Here is a 7,707-nt window from a genome sequence, read left to right as displayed (position 1 = left end):
CAGGCCTTGAGTCATACACCTAGAGCAAATGATGGAGTTGTGACTTGAACTCCAGGTACTTAGGTGTCTCCTCTTCCAAATAAATTCCTTCCTTCCCCAAATAACTCTTCCTTATGCCCTTTTGGGCACATTTTACTTTTTCCAAATGAGCATGTACTAACTCTCACCTCAGTCTAGTGATTTCAATGGGGCTATCAGGGGGTGAGATGGGGCAAAGTAAATATCCCTAAACATTTCCACATGATAACATATGGATACATGATCACACACACACACATGCACAATTTGATTTTGCAGCCAATGTCAACAATGTTTGAAAGATGCTGCAAAATGAGAAAGGTACCACAAGATACTTTCCTCCCCCTGAATCCAGTTGTTAAACATTTATCAGAATAGCTTGTTATTGTGCTATAAATGTGCTTGAATTCAGCAAAAGTGCAATAGAAGGTTCAGGGAATGAAGATGTCATCAGATTGGAGGACTGGTAACTGTAGGCTAATAAAAAATAGCAACAATAATAAAATAGCTAGTATTTCTATAGCATTTTAAGGTTTACAAAGGGCTTTATATCCATTATCTCGCTGGAACCTCATGCCAATCCTGTCTATATAACTCTCAAAAACTATCAATTATTTACCAGGAAAGCATTATTAATGCCTTCAAGTTCAAAGTCAGTTCTACAACTTAACACAAATGAGAGAAAGTTGCAACCAGCAGAAAGGGAGCTTGTGGTGCTGTCCATTTCTCTGGTGGTGCTGTCCATTTCTCTGGTGATGCTGTCCATTACCCTGGCGGTGCTGTCTTTACCCAGGACCAGAGATGCTTTTTAGGGAGAGAAAGCAATATAGGTATTACTGATGTATGAAATTAAGTTGTCATTCTTCTGTAAGCTCAGAATGATTGAGTGAGAAAGAAAGAGGAGGCAGGGATTTGAGGTCTCCAAGGTCTTGTCCATCTAGCATTGTGTGTCAATGTACTCTGCTGGTGTCAGGTCCTCATGAGAACAGAGACCTGTGGATGAATTTGTAGTGACTCTCCCGGAGCCTGGGGTTTGGGTCAGACCAAAACAATAACTCTCATTTTTCTATCCTTTCCTTTATTTTAAGCTTTACTAGAGGCTTTCTTTATAAACAGACTTGTGTGATATATAGTGCATATGTTGTTGTTTTTCAATTTTACAGTTGAAAAAATTGAGGCAGCAACCTAGACCGGAAGTGTCAGAGTGAGGTCTCAAATCCTGGCATTCTGATGTAGTCTTACTGTTATACCACATTACCATCTAGGAAGTTTCTATTATGACTTTATGCTTTCAGATGCGTTGGCCATTGTATACCTGCTAAATCCTATCTAAGATTACTCCCAACATTGATGCCCAATAATGGGGCTAAGAGCATGATATACAGCTCTCTTTGGTACCATACAACTGGTTATATATACTCTCTGAGTCTCTCTCTCTTTCCCCTGTTGGTTTGTCAGATCCACAGTGAATTATTGCTAGGTTCATATCTCCAACTTGTTCTTTGCTTACTTCCTAGATCACTGCTGCTTGCAAAGCATAGGCCAAGGTTCTATTGAAACAGCTGTGATTTGGAATTGGAAGAGTAAAAAGCACTTCTTCCAGTCTGAAAGACTGTTTTTAGTACAGCATCAATACTTTTCTGCCTTTCTCAATTACAATTGTTATTTGACCCTCCCTGGACGTTTATATTGTCATAAAAGCTTCAATTTGATTTCCATTCACCTAAAGGTTGTGACCTATTTTCCTTCCCTATTTTCTCCTTGTTTCTACCTCTCACACCTTCACAACTTATCTCAGACACCACCTTTTACAGGTGGTTTTTCCTAATCCTCTGAAATGCTAGTGCCTTCTCTCCCAAATTATCTTTGTTCATTTTGCATATAGTTTTTGTACTTCTCTCACAATTTCTTCCCTCTCCATTAAACTCTGGATTCATACAGCAGACCAGCTTCAGTACCAAGAGAGCCTTACCAGCTTAAAGAATAGCCAGGCTCTATTTTCTTGTAGTCTTTGGCACTATCTAATCTAGAGCCCTAGATAGATACCTAGAGAGGTATAGTTAAAGCTTACTTTTTGGCACATATATAGAGTCCCTAGATGGGAGAGTGTAGAAAAGGATTCAATGTTGAATGTAGATCAAATATGGGACAGCTATTTTTTCCTCTACCCAAAAGAAATGCTTAACACACCAAAACCCTATTTTACATTGACAGAAAAACTTGAAAAAGAAAACAATTTTTGACTTTTACTTACATTAAGACTTGATGTGGTTTGCAGGACTGTTGAATAGTTTGCATCTCAACTCAGCTCTGTACAAAAAATTCCCTCCAGCTCCATGTTTTCTGGCAAGTCTGACCTGAGATTGAGCTCATTGTCTTTGATGCAAAAACAGCCCCTGAGGGTCAAATAGTCCAGACACGCTCCTTACATAGGAAGAGAAAAAGAGCAGAGAACGCAGTTATTCCTTTGTTAAGGTCCACCCAGACAGTGTTTCTTTCTGTTCTGCAGCTAATAAGCTAATAATTCTCATACCAAAATACCCAAGTCCTTCCACACAGAGCTGTTCCCCTGTAAAAGGTTACAGACTTAGCACTCTATGAGATATACTCTAATTCATGATTTGATATGAAAATGTCTCCCTCATTAAAAAATAATCTGAATGAAGGCATTCTTATCTTTAAACTTACAGCCTTTGAACAATTCCTGGAACATGGTTTGAGCTTAATAAATGCTTGTGGATTGGTTCTCTCTATAGGCCTTGGTTCTCATAACTTGCTGTATTATAGAACACATGACTAAAGATCATTGCTTTACTCCATTTTTAGATTCTTCCAAGCATTTCCAATATAACAGGTCCTTCATAAAGAGCTACAGAGAGGGAGAAAACATTGACTTTTTTGTTGTTGTTCAGTTGTTTTAATCATGTCCAACTCTCGGCGATTCCATTTGGGGTTTTCTTTTCTTTTTTTTGTTTTGGAGGGAGGAAAGCTGGGCAAATGAGGTTAAGTGACTTGCCCAAGGTCACATGGCTAGTAAGGGTTAAGTGTCTGAGGCTGGATTTGAACTCAAGTCCTCCTGACCCCAGGGCTGGTGCTCTATTCACTGTGCCACCTAGCTGCCCCTACCATTTGGGGTTTTCTTGACAAAGATATTGAAGAACTTCTTTCTGCAGCCCATTTTAGATGAGGAAATTACCCCTCCTTCTAGTCAACTATGACCAAGAGACCAAATCTCCAGACTTTTTTAACTTGTAAGGTTGCCTCTAAGACTGGACATACCTATCTCAGCATCTCACTGTTGAGTAAGCTATACTCAGAGAAGGAAATGCAAAGCAGAAAATGTACCTAAGGGCCCAAGACCCACACCTGATCTTGCCTGAGTCTATATGCATGTCTTTTTAGCTGCCATATATATTCTCAATTGCCATGTGACTGGGAAGGGAGCTAAGTACTGACCTCTTTCCTCTCTTCCAGGGAGATGAGGATACTGATGAGTTACACTGCAAGTAAGCGTCTGAGGTTGTATGTGAACTCAGGTCTTTCTGACTCCAGGCCCAGTACTCTATCCACTGTGCAAAAGACAATTGCTGTTTTTAAGGAGCTCAGATCCTAATGGGGTAGAAAACATTCGAACAACAATGTACAAACAAGTTATATATAGGATAAATTAGAAACAATCACCAAAGGGAAAATACTTTAAGCATTAAGGGGGTTTGAGAAAAGTTTTCTGTATAAAGTAGGATTATTTTAGCTGAGAACTGAAGGAAGTCAAGAGCAAGGAGGGAGGGGATTCCAGGAATAAATTATAGCCAGTGGAAATGATTGAGATTTGAGAGTTTTGAGATGTAATTGATTTGAGAGATGGAATGTCTTGTTTGAGGAATAGCAATGAGGTCAGATTTGAGAGAGAGAGAGAGAGAGAGAGAGAGAGAGAGAGAGAGAGAGAGAGGGAGAGAGAGAGAGAGAGAGAGAGAGAGAGAGAGAGAGAGAGTAGAGGTATAAGGTGTAAGAAGACAGGGTAGAGGGGTAGGTGCCAGACAGAGGATTTTGCATTTGATCCTGGAGGTGACAGGAACCACTGAAGTGGCCTAGGTTAGATCTATGCTCTAGGAGAATTACTTTGAAAGCTGAAGGAGGATGGACTGGAGTGGAGAGAGTCTTGTAGGAGGGAGACCCACCATCAGACTATTGCAATCCTCTAGGTGTGAGGTGAGGAGGGTTTAAACCAGGGCACTGACAGTGTCAAAGCATAGAAAGGGGCATATGCAAGAAATGTTATGAAGTTAAATTAACAAGACTTGGCAACAGAGTGGATATGAGTGTGTGAAAGAGAGTAAGGATTCAAGGATAACATCTAGATGGCAAGTCTAGTGATTAGGAAGGAGGATGGTGGTCCTCTCAACATCTGAGTTCTACTGCTTGTTCTTTTACTACTTAATAATGTAACATTGAGAAGTTACTTCTGGAATGAATGGGTGCAAGACTGAGGGTCGACAAACCTGGGTTCAAATTCCAGCTTTGCTTCTTGCTACCTGTGTCATTTTGGTCCACTTTACCTCTGTGTGTCTCTGTTTTCTCATTTATGTAATGAGTAGATAATTGGAGTGGATAATTTCCCTGGTTCCTTCTAGCTCTTAATTGCATGATCCTTAATCATGTTTAAAACAAAATAAACAAAAAACTCTTTCCCTTCTCTACGATTCAATTTACTTATATGTAAAATAAAAGATTATTAGATCATCCAAGATTATGAGATAGAAGGAATCTATATAGTCCAGCTAGGTCCACAATTACTCCAACTGTGATAGAAAATTGAATGATCACATACTAGATGCTTAGAGCTCCTACCTAGGGCAATAGTGAAGAATACCCAGAGTTGATCTCAGATTCATCTTCTGGCTCAAGCCAAAAGCAAGAGATTATCAGAGGGGAACTTAGAGTTTGGAGCCAACTTATCCCAGAGCAGAACAAAGACTCAGTCCCCTTCCCAGGCCAGTAGTTCAGCACCTAGATTTCTGACTCTAGAAACACCAGAATGCCCAGAATGGATCTTGGACTCATTCCCAGCCCAAACCAGCAATTCAAGACCTAGAACAAAGACTCATAGTCCATAATCCCCAGCTCCCAGGCAAAAATACATACATACATATATATGTATATACTTACAACCAAAAATAACAACCTATCAAAACTGAGCATAATCCTAGAGAGAGAAAAAAATAGACCTCTAATGAAATAGAGGACTTATTATTGTTCTTGATGAAAAGATCAGAGCTACATAGAAACTTTGAAACACAAACATGGGAATAAACATAAAGATAAATAAAAACAAGCAATCTGAAAAGATTTTGATGAAGTGTTTCTGCTCTAATGGAGGGAGGGGGCAGAATGATATAAGTATCCCCTAAGAATCATGAGATCAGTAAGCATCATAGAAGGAATCTAAATATATGGAGTGCTTAGAAATTATTTTTTGTTATGTCTTAATTTTCTTTAAAGGGGAAAAGAAAAGGAGAGGGGAAAGGATACACTGGAGAGGAACAGGGAAGGATGGGAAGACCCACCTCAAATAATGGAGTGCACCAGTAGAAGCCTATACAAATGAAGAAGGGGTGGGACAGTGGGCATCACTTGAACTTCACTTTGTACTTATTCAGAGTGAAGTCAGCATAACTAAGAGAACAATTTATATTAGAACATTATAAAAAGAAACATTTTTGCAGCTCTTATCAACACACCAACTTACCATGATTCCAGAGGACTTCTGATTTAGAATGCTGCTCTCCTCCTTACAGAGAGGAGATGAACTAGATATGTAGAAAAAGCCATGCATTTTTGAACATGGACTATGTGGGAATGTGTTTTGTCTGACTAAGCATATTTGTTACAGGGATTCTAGTTTTTCTTTATTTTTTTTCTGGTAGGGGAGGATGCAAGGGGAGAGAAGGCAGATGCCCCCTTAATTGAAAAAAAAATTTTAAAAGAGAAAGTTAATACAAAAAAATGAAGGGCTTCAGTTAGCTAACTGTTAATATTTCTACCAGTGTTGAAATGTTATGATTCTATAGTATTCTGCCACACCTACACTTTCTCTGATGTGTCTATTCACTTTGTCTTAATGAAACAATGATACATTAATGCAACCCTGATTCATTCAGGAAATGAGCAGGTGTACGTGTGTAAATGGATCTTGTTGATTTAAGAATGAAGCAAATGCACACTCCCTGGTGTATTTGGTTCACTCATGTCCTGTAATTGTAATAGAATGGACATCTGAGGTTGAAATGCCCTATTATTGAATTATTCATTTGGTTCATCTGTCCTGCCTTTTAAGCTTATCTGAAGCTGGGGTTTTTAAGCATTCTGAGTATAACAGACTATTCTCCTTATTGAGGAAGCCTGGTAGTTAAAAAAGAGAGAGGAATGGGCTTCAAATATTGCCTCTGCTTCTTGCCATCTGTGTACTTGTGGGCAAGTCAATTCCTGGTCCTGTTTCTTCATCTGTGAAGTGAAGGAAATTGAAGTAAATGCCCTGTGAGGGCCTTTGTGGTTCTGAATCTATGGTTCTATGCTCTCATGATCTATCACATGTAAATGGGAGGCGGGGAAGAAAAATATCGATATCTTATGTTATCCCCACAGCTTTGTGCCTTGGGTTAGACCTGCTCAAAAAGATAAAAACTTGAAGAGAGCCAAAGCTACATAGGCAGTATGACATATCTCTTGGCTACCAGAAATGGGAACTACAGATTTCCAAGTCAGAGGAGAATTTCCTTTCTGGGACTTGTCATTGATTCATTTTCCCTACTCTACAAGTAATGAGTTAGACCCAGTGAGAAGCAATTATAAATTCCTACTCACAACAAGACATTGGACAAAGAAGTATCAACTACAAGAATTTTCATTTGCACTAGGGTCTTCCCAAATCCAAGAACCGTGCCACAAGTACTGAGACCCAGATCCAGAGCCCTTGTGTCATTCATCAAATGTCAGTCTTCATGGATGCTGTTGAGTTGAGCATAGGTTGTGAACTGTGTTATATCACACACTTGTGTGCTGTATCGCTTAACACTATGTCTGCTCATAGGAATGACTTGACAAATATGTAGGAGAATAGAGGGGAGCCAAGCAACTTAACTGTGTTCAGAGAGTCTATTTACTGTTTGGAAGTAACTTGAATTTAAGGGAATCTGGAGCATACAGCCACATTGGAAATGTTCTTTTATATTTTGCTTATTGCTTTATTAGTTATGCAAAAACAGTAAAGCACCTTATATGATATTCAAGTATACCTATCTGTTCCCATAGTGGTGATGGGGGGCGGCAGTGGAGAGGGAAGGTTAATGCCATTTTAATATGATTTCATGACCATGACAGTGAAAAAAATATTAGATGAAGGGAGGCGGCAGACTTTACCAATAGTGTCAGGGTTCAGAGCTATTCTGATTGAGTAAATACATACTAATCAGAGACTTAGACTAGGATAGGTGTTTTTAACCTCTTTGGACTCTTTCTCAGAATGTTGTTTTTTTTTTTTTTGCTTTTTGGAGGGGGGAAGGGGTTTGGGGTTAAGTGATTTGCTCAAGGTCATACAGCTAGTTTTTGTATTAAGTGTCTGAGGCTGGATTTGAACTCAGGTCCTCCTGACTGCAAGGCTGGTGCTCTATTCACTGCACCACCTAGCTGCCC

Source organism: Petaurus breviceps, unplaced genomic scaffold, assembly GCF_028583685.1.
Source record: "Petaurus breviceps papuanus isolate PSGF00001 unplaced genomic scaffold, PetGlider_PUasm1.0 189, whole genome shotgun sequence".
NCBI lineage: Eukaryota > Metazoa > Chordata > Mammalia > Diprotodontia > Petauridae > Petaurus > Petaurus breviceps.
This window is presented reverse-complemented; position numbering follows the sequence as displayed.